The 23801-nt window shown below is 44.0% G+C and overlaps 1 long non-coding RNA gene across 1 annotated transcript in view; it reads left to right on the top strand.

Annotated features, from left to right (window-relative positions):
* The first annotated feature begins 227 nt into the window (after positions 1-227).
* Positions 228-23801, top strand: part of LOC107969193 (uncharacterized) — a 116552-nt gene continuing 92978 nt past the window's right edge. Inside the window, exons 1-2 of the long non-coding RNA XR_010152909.1 lie at positions 228-350; positions 7326-7390. This is a non-coding gene — a long non-coding RNA (uncharacterized LOC107969193). The remainder of the gene's footprint in view (positions 351-7325; positions 7391-23801) is intronic.

Consider the following 23801-nt stretch of genomic DNA (forward strand, 5'->3'; position numbering starts at 1 on the left):
TTTTTCTAGTATGTTTTCCCATCCTTTTATGAAATTTCTTTGTTTTCAGGTATTAAATGTGTCTCTAAAAACATATTATTGCTAGATTTTATTAATTTAATAACTCATTGCAACCTCGATCTCCTGGGCTCAAGGGATTCTTCTACTTTAGCTTCCCAAGTAGTTGAGACTACAGGTGAGCACCACCACATCCGGCTCATTTATTTTTTATTTTATTTTATTTTTAGTGGAGATGGGGTTTCGCTATGTTGCCCAGGCTGGTCTGGAACTCCTGAGCTGGACTGATCCTCCTGCCTTGGCCTCCCAAAGTGCTGAGATTGCAGGAGTAATTGGGCAGTATCTTTTAACTGGTGAGTTTAGTTATTTTTGATGATTAGTGATAGATTTATTTCTACTATATAATTTTGATACTTTTTGTTTACTCTTCTTTTTAAAAAATGCTTTCTCTTTTTACTACCTTCAATTAGATTGATTCAATTTTGTCTACTTCCCATTTTTTTCTCTTTGATGGTTTGGAAATGATATATTCTATTTTTATTACTGTAGGGTTAATTTAAAATTTTTAACTTGCATACTTAACATAGTAACTCTGCTCCTCCCTAACAATACAAAGTCCTTAAAACATTTTAAATACAGTAATTCCTCCTGTGTTTACATGTGTTCTCATTCAATATTTTAGTTCCTTCTTGTTTTTAAATCTCTTAAATTAGTTATAGTAATAATCACTATTATTATTATTATTATTATTATTTTGAGATGGAGTCTCACTCTGTCGCCCAGGCTGGAGGGCAGTGGTGCAATCTCAGCTCACCACAACCTCTGCCTCCCGGGTCCAAGCGATTCTCCTGTCTCAGCCTCCCAAGTAGCTGGGATTACAGGCGCGCACCACCACGCCTGGCTAATTTTTGTATTTTTAGTAGGGACAGGGTTTCACCATGTTGGTCAGGCTGAGAATCACTATTATTTTATAAAGTCAGTTTCTGTTTAGACTTTCCATATGTTTATTCGTTTCTTTGTTCACCACTCTTTCTTGCAACTGTCTTCTTCCTTCTGGATTCACTTTCTTTCTTACTGCTATATATTCTTTCCCCTTCTAGTGTACATCTGGTAGTAATACTCTCTTAGTTTTGCTGCCCTCAAAAGGTCTTTATTGCTCCTTACTATTGAATGATAATTTACTAAGTTACCCATTGTTTTCTCTCAGCACTTTGAAAATATTATCTCATTGTTTTCTGCTATTGTACAGGCTTTGTTATTATGGCACATATTTCCAAATTCCCTTCCATAGGGTTTATACCAGTTTGCACTCTCATTGGCAAGTTATAAACATGGGACCATTTTTACCTTTTTTTTGAAACCCTCAGGTGGTATAATTTCACAATCCACACCTGAGCATGGTGTAGGCCTAGAGCTTCAGTTTCTCATAGGCATCCTGAGCAGAGCAAGTTTTCCCATTACTTCACTTGGCAGGTGGGTGGAGTGCATCCAGCCTCTGCATTGGCCTCCGTAAATGTGCCTTTTTAAGGCTCTTGTTTCATTTAGGGGCCTTAGCTTCAACTCCTTCCTGCAAGTGTGGTCCTGTTTCTGTGTGAGTGTTAAAAGCCTGACATCTAGACTAGATCTTACATCTAGTTTCTTATTTTCTCTGGCTTCTATAGTTCACCTTCAGAGTTTGTCACTCTGCTTTGACTTCCTTTGGAAGATAATTTCCCTTTCTCTTTTTTAAGCTCAGACATATAGTTTTTGTTTCTGTTTTGTATGCTCCTTATTTATTTATTTTAATGGTAAAATATATATAACATGAAATTTACCATTTTAACCACTTTTAAGTGTATAGCTCAGTGGGATTAAGTATGTGTGCATTGTTGTGCAACCATCTCTACCATCCGTCTCTAGTACTTCTTTTCCGTGCAGACCTGAAACTCTGTACCCATTAAACAATAACTCCTCATTTCCCCCTCCCCCTGGCCCCTGTTAATCACATTCTGCTTTCCGTCTCTATGAATTTGACTACTCTATGTACCTCATATGAATGGGATCATACAGTCTTTTGGCGACTGGTTTATTTCACTTAGCGTAATGTTGTCTATGTTCATTAATATTGTAGTGTGTGTTAGAATTTCTTTCTAAGGCTGAATAATATTCCAATATATGTACCTACCACATTTTATTTATTTATTCATCCATTGATGGGCACTTGGGTTATTTCTACCTTTTGGCTATTATGAATAATGCTGCTATGAACATGGGTGTGCAAATATGTTTGTCCCTACTTTCAGTTCTTTTGAATATATACAAAGAAGTGGATTTGCTGGATCACATGCTAATTCTATTTTTAATTTCTTGAGGAATTTCTTTACATTTTTGTACTCACCAGCAGTACACAAGGGCACTAATTTATATCTTCACCAATATTTGTTATTTTTTGATAACAGCCATCCTATTGGGTATGAAATGGTATCTTATTGCAAGCCATACATTTCCTCTAGCATTTTTATGTTTGTAAATTAGGGGTGAGGTGGAGGGTGGTCCACATTAGCTAGACTGCTATGTGCTAGAACTGCCAGATCTATCTATTTTTAATGCATGTGTTAGTCCATTTTCACACTGCTGATAAAGACATACCTGAGACTGGGAAGAAAAAGGGGTTTAATTGGACTTACAGTTCCGCATGTTTGGGGATGCCACAGAATTATGGTGGGAGGCAAAAGACACTTCTTACATGGCGGTGGCAAGAGAAAAATGAGGAAGAAGGAAAAGCAGAAACTCTTCATAAACCCATCAGATCTTGCGAGACTTACTCACTATCACAAGAATAGCGTGGGAAAGACCAGCCCCCATGATTCAATTACCTCTCACTGGGTCCCTCCCACAAAACATGGGAATTCTGGGAAATGCAATTCAAGTTGAGATTTGGGTGGGAGCATAGCCAAACCATATCATTCTGCCACGGCCCCTCCCAAATCTCATGTCCTCACATTTTAAAACCAATCATGCCTTCCCAACAGTCCCCCAAAATCTTAACTCATTTCAGCATTAACTCAAAAGTCCACAGTCCAGAGTCTCATCTGAGACAAGGCAAGTCCCTTCCGCCTATGAGCCTGTAAAATCAAAAACAAGCTAGTTACTTCCTAGATACAATGGGGATACAGGTATTGGGTAAATATAGCCATTCCAAATGGGAGAAATTTGCCAAAACAAAGGGGTTACAGGGCCCAAGCAAGTCCAAAATCCAGCGGGGCAGTCAAATTTTAAAGCTCCAAAATGATCTCCTTTGACTCCAGGTCTCACATCCAGGTTATGCTGATGCAAGAGGTGGGTTCCCATGGTCTTGGGCAGTTCCACCCCTGTGGCTTTGCAGGGTACAGCCTCCCTCCTGGCTGCTTTCTTGGGCTGGCGTTGAGTGTCTGCAGCTCTTCCGGGTGCAGATGCAAGCTGTTGGTGGCTCTACCATTCTGGGGTCTAGAGGACGGTGGCCCTCTTCTCACAGCTCCACTAGGCAGTGCCCCAGTAGGGATTCTGTGTGGGGGCTCCAACCCCACATTTCCCTTCCACACCATCCTAGCAGAGGTTCTCCATGAGGGCCCTGCCCCTGCAGCAAACTTCTGCTTGGGCATCCAGGCGTTTCCATACATCTTCTGAAATCTAGGTGGAGGTTCCCAAACCTCAGTTCTTGACTTCTGTGTACCTGCAGGCTCAATACCACTTGGAAGCTCCCAAGGCTTGGGGCTTCCACCCTCTAAAGCCACAACCTGAGCTCTATGTTGGCCCCTTTCAGCCAAGTCTGGAGCAGCTGGGACACAAGGCACCAAGTCCCTAGACTGCACACAACATGGGGACCCTGGGCCTGGCCCATGAAACCACTTTTTCCTCCTGGTCCTCTGGGCCTGTGATAGCAGGGGCTGCTGTGAAAGTCTCTGACATGGCCTGGGGACATTTTCCCCATGGTCTTGGGGATTAACATTAGACTCCTTGCTACTTAGGCAAATTTCTGCAGCCGACTTGAATTTCTCCCCAGAAAATGGCTATCACATAGCCAGGCTGCAAATTTTCTCAACTTTTATGCTCTGTTTCCTATTTAAAGCTGAATGCTGTTAACAGTACCCAGGTCACCTCTTGAATGCTTTGCTACTTAGAAATTTCTTCCACCAGATAGCCTAAATCATCTATCTCAAGTTCAAAGTTCCACAGATCTCTAGGGCAGGGACAAAATGCTGCCAGTCTCTTTGCTAAAACAGAACAAGAGTCACCTTTGATCCAATTCCCAACAAGTTCCTCCTCTCCATCTGAGACCACCTGAGCCTGGACCTTATTGCTCATATTATTATCAGCATTTTGGTCAAAGCCATTCAACAAATCTCTAGGAAGTTCCAAACTTTCCCACATTTTCCTGTCTTCTTCTGAGCCCTCCAAACTGTTCCAACCTCTGCCTATTACACAGTTCCAAAGTTGCTTCCACATTTTTGGGTATCTTTTCAGCAATGCCCTACCCTACTGGTACCAATTTACTATATTAGTCCATTTTAACACTGCTAATAAAGACATACCCAAGACTGGGAATAAAAAGAGGTTTAATTGGACTTACAGTTCCACATAGTTCGGGAGGCCTCAGAATCATGGCGGGAAGTGAAAGGCACTTCTTACATGGCGATGGCAAGAGGAAAACGAGGAAGAAGGAGAGCAGAAACCTTGATAAACCCATCAGATCTTGTAGCCCATCAGATCAGTATTCTCACTATCATGAGAATAGTAGGGAAAAGACTGACCCCCATGATTCAATTATCTCCCACTGGGTCCCTCCCACAAAACATGAGAATTCTGGGAAGTACAATTCAAGTTGAGATTGGATGGGGGCACAGCCAAACCATATCAATGCAAATTACTTAACTAATTTTTCTGTCTGTTGGAGAATATCCAACTTTTAAGTACATAAAAAATTCATGACAGTTCCCTTAAAAATAAAAAATACTTTATCCTAAGATTGTTTCATAAATCTCCCAGCTACAGTTAAAATATCATGAGCCAAGAATCGATATCCCCCTGTCTGCCATTCTCCTGACTGCTTGTTTCTAACCTATCTTTTTTTACAGTCCTTTCTGTAACAATAACTATTTCTTTGCGATCACTTTATTGGTGCCATCACTATTGCTTTATGTTTTGATCCTGTCTCATAGTCATACATTACTACCCTCCCAGCCTCCCACAATACCACTGCCATCCCAGGGTTTTGGCTCTTGAACGTAATTCAGTTAATATCTCTAGGTATTAAGGCCTTGTAACAATCCATTCACTCTTCCTTTACAGCTGCCTATATAATTGTCAAAGAGATCTAGGGGAACAAGGATATAATCATTAAGGACATCCCCAGTGACTCTGTAAATAGTCTTGCTTTCCTTATTCTATTCTAGATTGAAGTCTTTAATGAGGGAATCAAGTGCCCCAGAATTAGATTTAATCTTCAATCATACTTTTTCTGGCCTGATGTTTAGGCTAATAGGAAAGGGACAGAGATGGGAACCTGGAAGATCAGTGTTTTTGGTTGGCTTTTGTGAAAACAAAAACAAAAACATATGCTGCTAAACATTTTATAAAGATAGCCTTATAGTATTGAATTAATTGTGGATTCCTGACTACCCTGCTCTTTAGCTACTTCATAAATGTTAGCCCTTCTTTAAAGAGAACACTTGGGGACCCGAGTTGGGCCTTTACTCAGGGATATTATGTTTGAGGACAGAGAGAGAAGGGAAGTGCCGGGGTGCAGGTATTTCCCTAGAGCCCACAGATGGTAAGAATGGTTTTCCCATGGGCCTGACTTGCCATCTTCTCCATGCTTGGCAGAGTTCTTGGCATTAAAGAACTGAGCTAATGATGGTCACAATGAACAATGACTACAGTCTCCTTCCTTCTGAGACTTTCTCAATATTTCTCAATTGCTTAGTCCAAGAATCACCTGACATAGCCCTGTGTCTGTTTGCTGCCTGGGCCAGGATGAAGCCAAGTGCCTTGTTGGACAAATATCCTGTGGGCCTGTATCTGGCTTCTGCCCTTAACTTGGAGATAAATTTAGATGCAGAGGTTGAGAAACAGGTTTGGGCCATATGCTTGCCTGGCAGGAGCTTCACAAAAGCTCAAAATGCATAAGGAAAGGCTTTGAGAGCAGTGAGCTTAAAACGATTTTTCCTATTGCTTCTTTCTTCTGTAGTCCTAGAGCTGTATACAAGGGCCAGTTGGTCATGCAGTATTAGTGGGGGCACACCATTCATTGTGCTTGACTGTTCTATCAATTGTAGAACTTTCTAGAGATTGTAGGATGTTTCACACCCCTGGCATCCAGGCACTAAAGGCCAGTACCACCCTCCATTCTTTGTGACAGCCAGACGTACCTTGTGTTTCCAGATGTGCTCAGGAAGATGGTACCACTGAAGAAAACTTTAACTGTTCAGGAGTCTACCTACTAGTATATTGTTTGGGTTACTTGGTTCTTTGTCTTCACTAAACCTTAGTCTTAAAAGTACTCTTTTCTACCCTATGCCCCAATCTAGGTTGGAGAATGTGGTGGACTATCCTATGGGGAGGACAATGTTGGAAACCCCTCTGTCATGCAGTTGTCTTTGTGAAACAGGGTTGTGTTGGCAATTAAAAATGTTGAGGCTGGGCTTGGTGTCTCATGCCTGTAATCCCAGCACTTTGGGAAGCTGAGGCAGGAAGACTGCTTGAGCCCAGGAGTTCAAGACCAGCCTGGGCAACATGGCAAGACCTCATCTCTAGAAAAAATAAAAAATTAGCCAGGCATGGTAGCATGCACCTATAGTCCTAGCTACTCGGGAGGCTGAGGTGGGAGGAGTGCTTAAGCCCAGGAGTTCAAGGTCATAGTGAGCTTTGATTGTGCCACTGCACTCCAGCCTGGGTGACAGAGCAATACCCTGTCTCTAAAACAAAAACAAAAACAAAAACAAAAACAAAAACAAAACAAAACCACTAAAAAGAAGAATGTTAGCTCTGGAACCATAGTGTGTGGAACCATATTCCACCTTTACCATCTATCAGCTGTTTGACATGGGGCTAGTCACCTAACCTCAGTTTTCTCATCTATAAATGGATTATAATATTTTACCTATCTTACAGGATTGTTGTGAGGATAAGTCAGTATGTGTTGATCGCTATACATAGTGCTTGAGCCATACTTTGTACTTAACGACTGCTTAGCTACCATTATTTTTATTATGATCAATAATTATGCATCAGTATGCATTGGGCATGCAGTTTGTTACATAAATAGAGCAAAATCAACTAATGACAATAACTCTGCAAACTTTTGCCTCTAGCAGTGGAGAAGTGTCAACACTACTTTGGCTGTGGGACCAGGATCCTGCTGCCTGGAGGCAGATTGGTGAGTGTGCCACAGGGGTTTGCCAAATACATGTGTGCTTTCCTGTTTCCCCCTTTGGCATTCTTTCAATCTCTGCCTCAGAACTGTGACTGATGAGATGTGCAGTTTGGGGGGCCTAATGTTGCCAAAAGGCCACAAGGCCTATAAAGCCATTTTTCCTACAGTTCAGGAAAAATATTTCTGCCTAAGCACTGCATGATGTGAAGTGAGATCCCTTTTCTGTTACTTTATTATTATCACATTAAACTTTCTAGAGATGCAGGCTTAACCTTACACCCATATGTGGGTAAGCTAAGGGACTATAGTTTGAAGGTACCAAGAATGTCCCGACATTCAAACTTCCTACCTCCTGTGGCTAAAATTCCAACATTAGTATTTCTTTTGGTCTGGGTTTTTGTTTTAAAAGCAAGTATGTAGAAAAGAGTTATAGCAGGCCCAGGTTTTATCCTTTGAAAGGCCTGCTTTCAAGGTTGGTCCTTGGTTGATATCTGGGAATTTGGATTTGGGAGTGTTCTCACTACCCTATGTTCAGACTGTCAGTATTATTTATACTGAATACCTGCTTTCCTTTTGGAAGTCTGGAATTTTGGGTACATTTGGGTATGTAGGCATGTAGTTCCTATATAATCAGCTTCTAAAAAAGATCCTGGACTCTGGGTTTCTAATGTGCTTTCCTGGTTGGCAACATTTTACACATTGTCAATTTGTTGCTGGAAAAATTAAGAACATCTTGCCTGACTCCACGAGAGAGGACCTTGGAAATTTGCACTTAACTTTCCTCTGGACTCATCCCATGTGCCAGATGGGATAATTTGCCGATTTTGCTTTGTATCATTTCTCTGTAATAAACTATAGCCATGAGTATAACTACATGCTGAGTTCTGATCCACTGAACCCAGAAGTGGTCTTGTGGGCTTCTGACACAGCAAGTATTCCTGATATCAAAGAAAAGAACATTACAGAACAATATCTGAGCAAAATTCTTTAATGAAATATGAGCAAACTAAATCCAGCATCATATAAAAAAGATTATATAATATGACCAAGTGGGATTTATCCCAGGGATGCAAGGTTGGTTTAATATCCAAAAATCAATTAATATAATACACCAAATTAGTAGAATAAAGGATAAAACTACACAATTATCTCAATATACACACAAAAATTCTTTACAAAATCTATGATAAAAACTCAAACTTAGAATAAAGGAAACTTCCTTAACCTGATAAAAGGCATCTACAAAAAACCTACAGAAAACATCATAGTTCAGGGTGAAAGCCTGAATGCATTCTACCTAAGATCAGGAACAAAGGAAGGCTGCCCACTCTTACTTCTTCAACATAGTACTAGAGGTTTTAGCTAGTGCCATTAGGCAAGAATGGGAAATTATTTTCAGACAACATGATCCAGTGTCTAGAAAATTCTAAGGAATTCATAAATATAAGTATTCCTGAGAAAAGAGCATGTTGTCAAGTTTGCATGAGAGTGAGTTTATAGGATTTTCTATGGGATCCCTGAAAGAGTCTGGCAACTTGGAATTTGGAGGCAGAGGAGATGTTAACTGGGAAATTAAAAATCTCCCTTCTGTCTGGTATATGGTTAACTTACCTACTAGAGTGCATAGGTAAGGTGTAAGACAATCTGCTCTGATGTGCATCTCTGAGACAAGAGCAGGGGATGTAAAGGTTTTCAGCTGTTCTAAACTCTACTGTAGTGTTTGTGCCTTCTCATGAGTTAAAGAGAGTGAATTTTCCCAAGGGCTGTTACCAGAAGGATTGGAGGAGTATAGCTTTTGGAACCAGAAAGATTCAAGTTTGAATCACACTTCTTAACTGTTGGATTTTGGGCAACCTGTCAGCCTGTTTCCAAATGGGAATGATGGTAAAGCTACTGTATAAGTCAAGACATGCATTTGGCTGCCTGAAGTTGAGATCAGGAATGATATTAACTTAAGCAACACAGAAGTTCATTTTTCTCGGGCCGGGCATGGTGACTCATGCGTGTAATCCCAGCACTTTGGGAGGTCAAGGTGGGCAGATCCCTTGAGGTCAGGAGTTCGAGACCAGCCTGGCCAACTTGGTGAAACCCTGTCTCTGGGTAATAAAAAATTACCCAGGCATGGTGATGTGTGCCTGTAATCCCTGCTCCTCAGGAGGCTGAGGCACAAGAATTGCTTGAACCTGGGAGGCAGAGGTTGCAGTGAGCTGAGATCGTGCCACTGCACTCCAGCCTGGGGTGACCAGAACAAGACTCTTCTCGAAAAAAAAAAAAAAAGGTTATTTTTCTCTCATGTTCAGAGACAGGGAAATCAGGATTTATGTATAATGGTTTCTCACTATTATTTGAGGCCCAGGCTTCTAATTTTTTTGTTCCACTCTTCTGGGCACATAATTTTCATCCTCAGAGTTGCCTTAATGATCTGCAATGTCTGTTGGACCTTCAGCCATTATAACAGAATAGAAAGGGCCCACCTCAGCAGTCTCACTTCCTTTTTTTTTTTTTTTTTTTTTTTTTTTGCAGGGGGACAGAATCTTGCTCTGTCACCCAGGCTGGAGTGCAGTGGCGTGATCTTGGCTCACTGAAACCTCCGCCTCCTGGGTTCAAAACAATTCGCCTCAGCCTCCTGAGTACCTGAGATTACAAGTGCACTCCACCACGCCCGGGTAATTTTTGTATTTTTAGAAGAGACAGGGTTTCACCATATTGGTCAGGCTGGTCTGGAACTCCTGACCTCAGGTGATCCTGCCCACCTAGGCCTCCCAAAGTGCTGGGATTACAGGCGTAAGCCACCACACCCGGCCTTCACTTCCTTTTAAGAAGCTTTTCTAGAAGTCTCACACAATGACTTCCTCTGACATTTCATTATCCAGAACTTAGCCCTATGGCTACACCTAATTGCAACAGAGGCTTTAAAATGTAGTCTTCAGTTAGGCTCATTGGCAAAAAAACCAGGGTTCTCATGCTGAGAAGGTAGGAAGAAGGATGCCAGACAGGTAAAGCAGCCTCAGCCTCGTCTACCCTGCTGAGCTAATGGAAGGGGTCAGTGATGGAATGCAAGAAAAATGCCAAGCACACAGCAGGATCTCATGAATGCTCCCTTGCCCCTACCCGCCCCACCCCTGCTCATGTGCTTCAGCCAAGAGTAAGATGACTGTCCCTTATGGGTCTGTGTGTAGGGTGCAAGTGAGAGGGGCACCACCAAGGGATCCTTCCAAGGGCAGTGTCTTTCCCATGTTCAAATACTTTTAGCTCACTGCCTGCCACTAAACAGGTACCTATAAGTGCCTTTTGAATGAATAAAAGAGCATGGGAAGGAGAGACAGACAAACCTTGTATTTGAATCTTGTCTTTGCCATCCCTAGTAAGGTTACCTAACTTCTTGAATCTCAATGTCCTCATCTATAAATTGATGATGATAATACCTACTCTACAGAGTCGTTGAAAGGATCAGATAGAAAGGCACTGTGTCAACTTCCCAAGCACCAAATGGATAGCATCACCATTGAATTTTATGGGGAGAAAATAGGCTGGGCGCAGTGGCTCACCCCTGTAATCCCAGCACTTTGGGAGGCTGAGGCAGGTGGATCACCTGAGGTCAGGAGTTTGAGACCAACCTGGCCAACATGGTGAAACCCATCTCTACTAAAAATATAAAAATGAGCCAGATGAGGTGGCGTGCCCCTGTAATCCCAGCTACTTGAGAGGCTGAGGCAGGAGAATCGCTTGAACCTGGGAGGCAGAAGTTGCGGTGAGCTGAGGTGGCACCATTGGCACTCCATCCAGCATAGGCAACACAGTGAGATTCTGTCTCAAAAAAAAAAAAAAAAAAAAAAAAAAAAAAAAAAAAAAAGAAAGAAAAAGAAAAAAAGGAAAGAAAATAGTATGAAAGGCAACATTTGTCCCCTGAGCCTTCTCACCTACCCCTTGCTCTATCTGCTTCTCTTCAAGCCATCTTTGTCCAGGTTCCTGTGCTGTGCATCCTAATAATTAGGAACACAGACTCTGAAGCCAGCCTACCTGGTTCAAATCCCAGCTCTGCCACTTAACTGGTTGACTCTTTGGGTAAGTCACTTAACTTCTCTGTGCCTCAGCTTCCTCATCTATAAAATGGAGATTATAACAGTATCCACCACACAGGGTTGGGAAGATGAAGGGACTTCAAATAAAGTTTTAAGAGCAGTGCCTGGTGCATAGTGTTAGCTGCTATTATTATTGTTACTTGGCATCTTCCCTTCTCTCTGTCTGCTTTGTCTAAATTTTACAATCTTTTCCCTTCTCTACAGAAATCCATATTCTCTTGTCTCCCATGAGTAATGAACCACTTCTTTCTCCCTCGCCACAGCCATCTAGTGAGCCCTTCCTCACCATCCCACTTCTGGGATGCCTCAGTGGACGACAAATATTTGTCACCTCCATGTCCTCACCAAACCTTAAGCAGCAGCAGAGCATGGGCCTGGGAGGCGGGTGTTTCTGTGGCAGGAATGGGAGGAAGGCTTCTGCCAGGAAGGCTCTCCCGTATCCCCATTCCCACCCATCACAATGGCCTAAGAGGCCCCACACCTGCCTCTCCAGCCTCGTCATCTCTTACCCTCCCAACTCTCTCCAGCCACACTGGCCCTCCTGCTGTTCCTCCTGTCAAGCTTGTTTCTGTCTTGGGAACTTTCCCTGACTTTTTTTTTTTTTCTTTCAGAGACGGAGTTTTGCTCTTGTCGCCCAGGCTGGAGCTTAGTGGTATGATCTCAGCACACTGCAACCTCTGCCTCTGGGATTCAAGCAATTCTCCTACCTTAGCCTCCGAGTAGCTGGGATTACAGGTGCGTGCCACCATGCCCAGCTAATTTTTGTATTTGTAGTAGAGAGGGGGGGTTTCACCATGTTGGCCAGGCTGGTCTTGAACTCCTGACCTCAGGTGATCCTCCTACCTCGGCCTCCCAAAATGCTGGGATTACAGGCATGAGCCACCGTGCCCAGCCAACTTTTCTCTTAGCCAAGAACACTCTTTCCCCAGACTCTCACAGGGCTTACTCCCCCAACTCAACTTAGTTACCCTTTCTTTTTTAAAAAAACAGCTCCATCTCCTGCCATGTTCTGTATCTTCTGCTTTATTTTATTTGGAACAGTCATCACTATTAAATAAAATCCTGGATTTGTTCATTGTTCATCTCCCCCCAAATCAGATTGGAAGATGCTCTCTGTTCCCAGTGGATTTCTCCCTGGCACGTCTGGGGAATTTTACTGATTGAGTAAATGGTTAAGGCTGACCTAGGTACTCCATCTCTGGCCATGCTTTCTTTTTGAGGGATGAGCAAATACTCCAGGAGGTGTGGACAGACTCTAGGGTGGGATAGGGTCGGGGAGGCTGGTTGTGGTGGGCTTCCACAGCCAAGGTTGGGATGCTGTGTGGAGCCCCTGTCTTAGCGGACTCCTACATTCTCCTCTCTTGGCTCCAGATCCTCTGCTTCAATAATTAAAAATAGCTTCAATCAGTGTTCAAAGCAACTCCATATACATTGTCTTCTCTTAATCTTCACAAATATAATAATTAACTCAGGGAGGCAGAGTTCCCCTTGTTTTCTAACAAGAGTTGACCGCAGGTAACACTGGCTTTGGAATGACTCTGGGAAGTAATGAGGACCCTGGCCTCGGAGACCAGGCCACCTCTTGGCAGGAGAGTTTTGGTAGCTATGCAAGTGCCTGGGTTGAATTACATGGACTTTGTAATCCTTTCAAGCCTGGAGGTTTAGGATTCCCCAATCCTGTCTTGCCCACGAGGATACTAAAGGCTTGCTCAAGGTAGAGATCTGGGGATAGAGGGGTGTGAGATTCTTAAAGCAAGGTCTGCAAACACCCTTCAGGACCGTTTGATTTGTGCACAGCAGCATGTTTCCACCTCCCTCGTTTCTCGCATGCGGGTGCAGGGGAGAGAGAATCCAGGGTGCGCGGTCTTCTTCTCAAGGCCGCCAGGGCGGCCAGTGTGGAGGAGACAGGGCTGAAGGGCTGGGCTCCCTCCCTGGCCCAGAGCCTGCTTAGTGTCACCTCCCTCCCCTCCCCAGCCTCCACATTTTGCTGCAGGCTATTAAGGGCCCCCATCTGTACCACCTCTCATTAATTAAAAATGCTACAAACCGTCTGTTTAAGGAAGCCTCAGAGAGGGGCTGCCTGCCTAAGGCAGCATTCTCTCATACTTCTCAACTTTAATTGAAAACATATTTTTCGAATAAAACCCAGCCCCATAAACCCTTCTTGCTGCTGTTGGCAGTGATGGTGGAGAGGTGAGTATGATGAGCCCAGAGCCAGCAGAAGCTCTGGAGTTGGGGACCGTGGTGTTGGCAGAATTTAGGAGGAGGCATGTGGTTTTGCCAGCTTGCTGGAGTGAAGGCACTCCAGCCTCTGGCGGATAGCGGGAGGGAGGAGCTGAGACGTAGATGCTGGCTGCTAGAAAGATAAGGACAGAAACATAGAAGGGCCAAGCTTAGAGGAGCACACCTTGTGCATGGGGGGAGCCAGAGGGCCCCTAACTCTGAGAATCCTAACTCTGCCCCCACTGGGTGTGGGACCAGGGGCACTTCCCCAAGTGAGCTACTTCACCTCCCTGGGTTACTAGAGTCCAGATGGGCCCCTGGCTCTCAGCAATGGGATGGTTTAGTGTTGGGGATGTGCTCGAGGGTCCGGGCCCCCCACCAAGGGCCCTCTGTGGGGAGCAGGACAGACCCCAGGCCTTTCTCCTGGCTGTCACTCTGCTTTCCTCGGCTCTAGGTCCATTCCCCATTGTTCTTGTCCTGCCTGTCTCCCTGGGAATATTTTAAAAGTTTGAGGTCACTGTCACTTATGAGATGGGGGCTGGGTGTGGTGGAAATTTCAGCCCAGGGCCTGGCCGGTGGGTACTCTGTCTCGTGGCTGGATTCCTTGGAGACAGACAGGGCAGCTCCCTGGCAATGGAAAAGATGGTAGCCCTTCTCCCCCAGTCCATATACAAAAGGCCCTGGGGCTCACTAATTACGCTCTTTTTGACTACCCTGCAGTGAGGCAGAATAAGAATTATCATCCCCACTTCCCCATTTTCAGGGAAGGAAACTGATGGTTAGAAACAGAAGGTGACTCCAGATCACACAGCGATTCAAGCCAGAGCTGGTTCCAGCATCCAGGCCTCTGGCACCAAGGCCAATTCTCCCATAACACTTCTCTTCCGGTTCTCCCCTCCTCTGGGTCTTTTTGGAGCAGAGGCGATGGTGGAGGCAGGGACAGTATACCCTGAACCCAGAATGCCAGCCTAGCCCAGTCCATGGTGGGCATTGCTTGCCTTTGATTTTCCTGAGCATGTCTTTATTGCCAGCCAGAAGCAGCTAATTCATCTCTGTTCCTGGTGCCTCCTGCAGAGCCTCATATAGATCCTCAATCATATGTATGGAGTGAAGAGGTGAGTGAATAAATGGATGAAGGAAAGAAGGAAGGAAGGAAGCTTGTTCCCTCTAAGGTGAGCCATTCTGCCAGCCTCTAATTCATAGAAATCAGAGAAATCATGAAAGGAGAGACCACTTAATGAGTCTACATTAGTCCAACCCAGTCATTTTAAGGAAGAGGCACGGTGAGAAGTGGCAGGCCCAAGGTCACAAGTTTCCTTCAGGAGAGCCAGGCCTGGAACCTGGGTCCCCTAACTCCTGTTCTTTCCTTTTGCCCTGGCCAGGGATCAAGGACAGGAGGATCTGAGCCGATTAGAATGGGCTTCATGTTAAGTCACGGCAGCCTCTCTCCATCTAATCTCCCCAAATCAATTTGCAAAACTTCCATTAATACTGTCAGGAAATCTGCAAGCTGTTTAAAGCCAGGGCATCGTGGTAACTGCCTGTGTAATGGCTACCTGGGGGGAGACAGACATTAACAGGATAATTAAAGATTAGTGTGGCCTTGGGCAGTTCAACAAAATTTACCTTTCCCAGTAGCTGATTTTGGAAAAACTTCATTGTAGAGGAGCCTCATACTAAGGGCTGGGCCAGGTGGTTCTCTGCCACCCCTCTTTTTTTTTTTTTTCTTGATCATTCTTGGGTGTTTCTCGCAGAGGGGGATTTGGCAGGGTCATAGGACAATAGTGGAGGGAAGGTCAGCAGATAAACAAGTGAACAAAGGTCTCTGGTTTTCCTAGGCAGAGGACCCTGCGGCCTTCCGCAGTGTTTGTGTCCCTGGATACTTGAGATTAGGGAGTGGTGATGACTCTTAACGAGCATGCTGCCTTCAAGCATCTGTTTAACAAAGCACATCTTGCACCGCCCTTAATCCATTTAACCCTGAGTGGACACAGCACATGTTTCAGAGAGCACAGGGTTGGGGGTAAGGTCATAGATCAACAGGATCCCAAGGCAGAAGAATTTTTCTTAGTACAGAACAAAATGAAAAGTCTCCCATGTCTACTTCTTTCTACACAGACACAGCAACCATCCGATTTCTCTATCTTTTCCCCACCTTTCCCCCTTTTCTATTCCACAAAACCACCATTGTCTTCATGGCCCGTTCTCAATGAGCTGTTGGGTACACCTCCCAGATGGGGTGGTGGCCGGGCAGAGGGGCTCCTCACTTCCCAGAAGGGGCGGCCGGGCAGAGGCGCCCCCCCCACCTCCCTCCTGGACGGGGCGGCTGGCCGGGCGGGGGCTGACCCCCCACCTCCCTCCTGGACGGGGCGTCTGCCACCCCTCTTATTGACACTGTATTTGCTCCCAGGAGGCCAGGGGTCTTCTGGGAGGAGGGACATTGGAGCAGCAGTTCAGCAACTTGTTTTGCCTGGTCAGGTGAGATTGATCCAAAGTAGCACTGCAGAGCAGGGCTTCTCACACTCTGGTGGCAGCCACATCACCTGGGCCTCCTGTGAATGCAGATTCTCATTCAGAAAGGCTGGGGTAGGGCCAAGACTCTGCATCTCTGCATTTCTTTTTTTTTTTTTTTTTTTTTGAGATGGAGGCTCGCTCTATCGCCCAGGCTGGAGTGCAGTAGTGCGATCTTGGCTCACTGCAACCTCTGCCTCCCAGGTTCAAGCAATTCTCCTGAGTAGCTGAGACTACAGGCGTGAGCCACCAGACCTGGCTAATTTTTGTATTTTTAGTAGAAACGGGGTTTCACCTTGTTGACCAAGCTAGTCTCGAACTCCTGACCTTGGGTGATCCACCCACCTTGGCCTCCCAAAGCACTGGGGTTACAGGCATGAGCCACTGCGCCTGGCCTCTGCATTTCTTTTTTTGTTTGTTTTTTGTTTTGAGAAGGAGTCTTGCTCTGTCACTCAGGCTGGAGTGCAATGGTGTGATCTCAGCAACCTCTGCCTCCCAGGTTCAATTGATTCTCTTGCCTCAGCCTCCTGACTAGCTGGGATTACAGGCATGCACTACCACACCCGGATAATGTTTGTGTTTTTAATAGAGATGGGGTTTCACCATGTTGGCCAAGCTGGTCTTGGACTCCTGACCTCAAGTGATCTGCCCATCTTGGCCTCCCAAAGTGCTGGGATTACAGATGTGAGCCATCGTGCCTGGCAGACCCTGCATTTCTAATAAACTCCCAGGTGACACCCATGTTTTGAGTTCTTGGACCACACAGTGAGTAGCAAAGCTGTGGAGATAAGTCCAGAGATGAGGACAGGAGCTGTGGCCCAAACACTAATAAACACAGGAAGAAGAGGCCAGCCACCAGGCTGTTTCAATAATGTTCTAAGCCAGCCCCATCGAGGGGTACTTATATGGTGTACCAGGGATTAAGACAGATAACTCTAAAATTCCTACTGTCTCAGTTCAGAACGTTGGCTCCAGTGTTCAGCCCCAGAAGATGGAGATAATAGCAGTACCGACTTTATAGCATTGATGTAAGGATTAAATGAGATCATTCATTTAAAGCATTGGCTCTGAGCATGTAGGAAGTGCTCTGTGTTGGGGTGAGGTATTTTCAGTCCTCAAAGACAGTTTTTAAGCACAGAAAAAAATTTTAGAAGTTGCTTTGGCTTTTGGAAGGAATGTCTAATTTATTAAAGTTATACATGGTATAAAAATCTAGTTTTTCCTTACCTAGTACGATTTACCAAATTTGGGCTGGGTGCAATGACTCATGGTTGTACTCCCAGCACTTTGGGAAGCCGAGGCAGGTGGATTGCTTGAGCCCAGGAGTTTGAGATCGGCCTTGGCAACATAGCGAAACCTCATCTGTACAAAAAATGCAAAAATTAGCCAGACATGGTAGTGTGCACGTGTGGTCCCAGCTACTTGGAAGGCTGATGTGGGAGGATCGCTTGAGCCCTGGAGGACGAGGCTGCAGTGAGCCATGATTGTACTACTGTGCTCCAGCCTGGGTGACAAAGTGAGACCCTGTTGAAAAAAAAAATAAAAGATTAACTAAATTTTAGCAGTAATTTTAAAGGGGCTTTTGGATGGCGTCTGTTCCATTTACAAACTTAATAAAATACCTTCACATATTTAAAATATCATTTTATAAATTTAATATATTTCATTTTTAAACACTATACTAACCCAACTGACTACTTTTTTTCCAAGTAATTATTACAAATCTAAGAGAAACTTAAGCATGTATAAAGTTAATGTGATTTTTTAACTAAAAATCACAAATCTAACTCAATTGTAAAATTATATTTTAGATTGGAATTAAAGGCTGACCAATATTCAAGTAGGCCAAATTCTCAAACATTATACACACTTAAGGTACCAAATACACTCAGACTCTTTCACATCTAAAAATATTCATCCTGTGGGTTTGAGAATCTAAAATATTTCTATATTTAAGGATGAAAGAGCCTTACCACTAAGGAGATAATTATACCTTCCCAAGTAGTTTTGGGGGTCACCTTCTCAGACAATTGAAGTTGCATAGTAATCAGAATTATTGACCACAATGTCGGCTGGATTCTTATCAGTGGCATTTATGGAAGCCACTAAGCTCCTTTTTTAGATGCTCTTTGTCAGGGACTCCATTAAAAAAAAAAGGTGGTGTTCATGCACAATCCACGCCCCAATATTCTCAGTTCTTTAGTCAACTCACAGAGATTGGCAACCCCCTCCTAGACCACCACAGCACACGAATGGATTTTGCATTTGTTGGCTTCTTGGGATATTTGAATATCCTTCTGTTTCCAGGCTCCAAAAAACTTCAGCTCTCAGGGCATACTACAATTCTGTTTATATTCTTTCTATTTCTTAGAGTCACACTTCCCTAGATGTAGAGATGGCATCCTTTGGAAATCTGGTTCTCTCTTGGGGTTTGGTTTAACTTTGTGGTCACCATTCCTAGGGACATGCTCTGATAAATAAATGTTAGCACTAATAATTACCATTGTTGGCACTGATCGTCTTAAAATGAAGGGGAGGGGACTCTCTGGAGGCCCCTGGGGACAAAGGAGGATGCTACACAGTGGCCGTCAGACTCCTGGGGTCCTGAGGATCTTTGGTTGCTTTTTTTCTGACATTTATGGTGCAGAGGAAAGAGCATTGGCTCAGGGGCAGGTCAGAGACTTGGGGCAAGTAGCTTTTCCTCTCTGACACTCAGTTTCCTTGTCTGTATGGTGGAGATTGTAGTATGTTAGTATATCCCTGGACAGGGTTGTCAGGAGCAACTGATGAGATGGATAACATAGCATGGCCTGTGACACTTTGTAAGTGCTGCAAAAAGTCATATTCTTGTTCCTTCAATCCATTTTCAACATAGCAGTGGATTACACACACACACATGCACATGCACGTGCACACACACGCACACACACGTGCACACACACGCACACACACGTAGACAGATGGCTCCTCAACTTTGATGGGGCTGTGCTTTGATAAACCCATCATAAATGGAAGGTGTCCTAAGTTGAAAATGCATTTAATACACCTAACCTACCTAACATCATAGCTAAGCCTAGCCTGCCTTAAACATGTTCAGAGCACTTACTGTAGCGTATAGTTAAGCAAAATCATCTAACACAAAGCTTATTTTATAATAAAGTGTCAAATATGTCATGTAATTTATTGAATACTATACTGAAAGTGAAAAACAGAATGGTTCCCAGCAGTGCTGGAGAACATTGTACTGCATATTGCTAGCCTGGGAAAAGATCAAAATTCAAAATTCCAAGTGTGGTTTCTGCTGAATGGGTATTGCTTTCACATGATCGTAAAGTAGAAAAATTGTAAATGAAGGACTGTCTGTATACATATCTGTAATTCCATAATTATAGAACCAATCCAAGCCAACAGACCAGACATCCTTTTTTTCAGAAAACTACCCACATGCACTACCCACCATGGCTGCTGGCTAGGTGAGAACATCACGCTGGCAATGTGTGTATGTTGGATGGGGTCTCCGGGGGTGGCAGCTGGCTGGCTTCAGGGAGCCAGCACCATCTGTCCATCATCTCTCCTTCACCCCACCTTGCGCCCACTCTACCCTCGCTGCCTCTCCTGCAGCACCCTTCTCCTGGGAAACAAACTGGCGTCTCTAGAGGCATAGAAGGAACACAGATGTTAGAGCCAGACAAACCTGTATTTGAATTCCAGCTCTGCCATTGCCTGGCTGGGGAGACCTAGGCAAGCCATTTTCACCTCCTGGGCTTCTGTTTCCTCATCTGCAGAATGGGTATGACAGAACAACCCCCGCTTTATGAGGGTGATGTGAGTGTAAATAAGATGAAGTGTGCAACAGCACTTAGCAAATGGTAAAGCTCTGTATACATGTTCACCATAAGGACCATTGCAGTGTTAGAATGACATTATTAAAATGAACCATTGCAGTGTTAGAATGCCATTATTAAAATGACATTTTTCCTCCCCAGGTTATCTGCCTGACAAATTTCTGAGGGTTAGCACAAATGCCTAATCTACTGCAAAACCTTTCATAGCCAGAGTGAAGCCTTCCCACATCTTTGTTCCCTTGGAACCCAGAACACTCCCTTGAGAGTTTGTGTGATGCTGTAATCCAGCTAGTGGTTCGTAGGTATGGCTCCCCTACTGCATGGGGAACCTTGGACTGTATCTTTCTCATTTCTGTCTCCCTGATGTAGAGCAGGCCTGCCTCAATGGATACTAGTTGAATGAACAAATAATTAACTCACTAAGGACATAGTAAAGAGAGCTGCGACCTATTCGTCCAAGAATTTTTTCTCAAGCTGCCTTCCCTTCCAAGTTCCTCCCTGGAGTCCACTGGCCCACCCACTGCCCCTGGCTGGCTGGCTCCCTCCCTCCTCATTTTATGCTGGGAACCAGATGTGTAGCTCCTGCTCCCTGTCTGAAGGATTAAATGCAGGGATGAGAAATGTGTTTTCTTATTGTTTTAGGAAACTGAGCAGGATGGGGGAGAGGGAGGAAGAAATTGAATCAGAAGCAACAATTTATCTTGTGTTAAAGGGACTACAAGGATTCCAGGAAGCCAGGAACCCACCCACCCACCCATGCAGACCTCTCCTTTGTTTGAGAGATAGTCAGGACAGCTGGCAGTCCACATGTGTCTGCCCTTGTGTGGGAGGAGATGGGGCTCAATGGCTTGAAGGGAATTCTGATTCTGCTTGGGAACCGCTTGTCATCGTAGGAGCATGCAGGAAGACCTACTTCACCTGGGGTCACAGCTTTGCCTAAATCCCTCCCTGCCATTCACAGCCTTCGCTGAGGTTTCCTAGACATTGAGGTGCCTGGGGAGATGCAGTAGGAAGGACACAGGCAACTTTGGTTCTGCTGTTGCTGGGTGGGCCACATACAGCCTCTGTTTCTCTCTCTCAAAATATGGTAAGGACAGAAATGCATGCCTCACATGGGCTGGCTGGGTCCCATGACCTGGCCCATGACTTGCTAGGCTCAGAAACCAAATTTTGTCCTTACACTCAAGAGGTCGTGCCTTTGAGGCCAATTCACATTGACAGAGACCTACAAGAAGCAGATGCACAGAAGCCAGAAGGCTACTCTGTGGTTTACACAGAGAAATGCCAGGTGGATGGAATGCCCACCTTGCCAGGTGGCACAACAGAGGTACGGGTCTAAATATGGGCTTTGACTCTTACCTGTTGTGCAAATTTCTGTAAGTTGGAGCCTCGATTTTCTCTTCTGTGAAATGGGAAGAAAAATGATACCTGCCTGATAGGGCTGTTGTTGGGTAAAATGCACTGTGGTATATCAAGTGCTTAATGCTGGATGGCAGTTAGAAAACACATGATAAAAGATTAGCTGTTACTGTGATTATTAGTAGCAATTAAGCAAGATCTTAATTAAGCAGGGCTTTCACTCATCACTTGAGTAGATTTGAAAGGAGGAATGGTCCAATCTCCTTAGCCAAAATGCTCTCTTCCAGGGTAAGAGAGCTAGGATAGGCGCCATCAAGATTTGCTTCTGGGAAAGCCATTCTTTCTGTTTCCATTGCTGACCAAATATCTGTAGACATCAGGCACAATGCAATGACAAGTTTCTACTTACTCAGTTGCAGTTGCAATCTCATCTTGCTGCGGGGGGTTTCCTCCTTAAAGGAGGATGATGAGTGATTTGGCTGTTCCCAAACTCCTTGCTCACATGGTCAGGGTCAGTCTCTGGCTGGGTCCCAGAAAATAAGATTAATCATAGTAATGATATGTACAGTAACACTTTTCAAACATTTACTACACACCAGGCCACTATTCTAAGAGTTTACATACATATGTGACAAAACAACCTCTGAAGTGGGTTCTGTTGTTATTTCCATTTTGTAGATGAGGAAACTGAGCTCCAGAGAAGGTAAGTAACTTGGCCCAGTGTCCCACATTTGGTTAATTATGCCCACTGGTGTGGGATTTGTTGTACGGCAATGATAGCCTGGTACATATTGCATGGGTGGAAAGATACCTGTTGGGTAATTTCCTAGAAGTGGAAGGGCTGAGGTCAAATTTTGCTAAATTGCCTTCCATATACATTTTATCAATTTTCATCCTTACCAACAAAACATGAGACTTCCTGTTTCTGTTATCAGAAAGGGGTCCCAGTCCAGACCCCAAGAGAGGGTTCTTGGATCTCTCACAAGAAAGAATTCAGGGCAAGTCCACAGAGTAAAGTGAAAGCAAATTTATTAGGAAAGTAAAGGATTAGAAGAATGGCTACTCCATAAGAATAAAAGAATGCCCATTCTAAAGGAATAAAAGAATGGCTACTCCAAAATGGACTAATTGCCCATTTTTATGGTTATTTCTTGATGACATGCCAAACAAGGGGTGATTATTCATGCCTCCCCTTTTTAGACCATGTAGGCTGACTTCCTGACATTGCCATGGCATTTGTAAGCTGTCATGGTACTAGTGGGAGTGTCGCAGAGGTCTACTAGAGGTCACTCTTGATGCCATCTTGGTTTTGGTGGGTTTTAGTGGGTTTCTTTCCTGCAGCCTGTTTTATCAGCAAGGTCTTTATGACCTGTATCTTGTACCAACCTCCTATCTCATCCTGTGTTTAGAATGCCTTAACCATCTGGGAATGCAGCCCAGTAGGTCTCAGGTCTCAGCCTCATTTTACCCATCTCCTATTCATGATGGAGTTACTCTGGTTCACATGCCTCTAACATTTCCACAATGGAATATTACCAAACAGAATTATTCTAAGTGATGAAAAGCCACAGGTATCCTGCTGTAGCTTTTGCATGTGTGTTTTCCTTCTTAATGAGATTGAAGATCTTATATGTCCAAGAGCCATTTTCATTTCCCTTTCTGTGAATTGTCTGATTGTGTTCTTTATCCCTTTTTAAAACTGGGTCTTTGATGTTTTCTCATTAACTTTCCATTCACCTTAAAGAAATTAGCCCTTTTTCTGAAATAAGAATTAAATGTATTTTCCTTGAACTCATCATTTGTCTTTTCACTTTATGTCTACTGTTTTTCAGGTAAGTTAAAACATTTTTATGTGGCTAAATTTACCCATCTTTTCTCTTATGGTTTCTGGGTTTTGTAGTTTGTGTCCTACTTAAAAAGGTGTTTTGTTCACTTTAAGATTTATCTCTCTTTTCTAGTACATTTATGGTTTCATTGTTTATGTTTAAATTTGAGATCCATCTGGAATTTATTTTGGTGTATGGAGTGAGGTAAAGATCTAACTTAACATTTTCCCCAGATGGCTACTTCCTCAAATACAAAGAAATGGAAGTCTGCAGAGGCTGTGACTTATTTGGGTTTACACAAATCATAGGATTTGCAATAATCCTGGATGATCCCTATCATTCAGAGGCTGCAGTAATCAGACATGTCCACAAAGTGATTTCCCAGGACCCAGCGAAGGGGACAGGCAGTAGCTCCAGGAGTTTCCTGGGATGAGTGGGGTTGGGGGGTGTGGTTGGGAGGGGGCAGGCAAATGATGACTCCTCAAGGGATTAAACCTCCATAGAATATAATGACAACGAACATTTCTTGAGCACTTCCTGCAGCATCCTCAGTGTGTTACAGGTATTG

This window comes from Pan troglodytes, chromosome 19 (genome assembly GCF_028858775.2).
Source record: "Pan troglodytes isolate AG18354 chromosome 19, NHGRI_mPanTro3-v2.0_pri, whole genome shotgun sequence".
Classification (NCBI taxonomy): Eukaryota; Metazoa; Chordata; class Mammalia; order Primates; family Hominidae; genus Pan; species Pan troglodytes.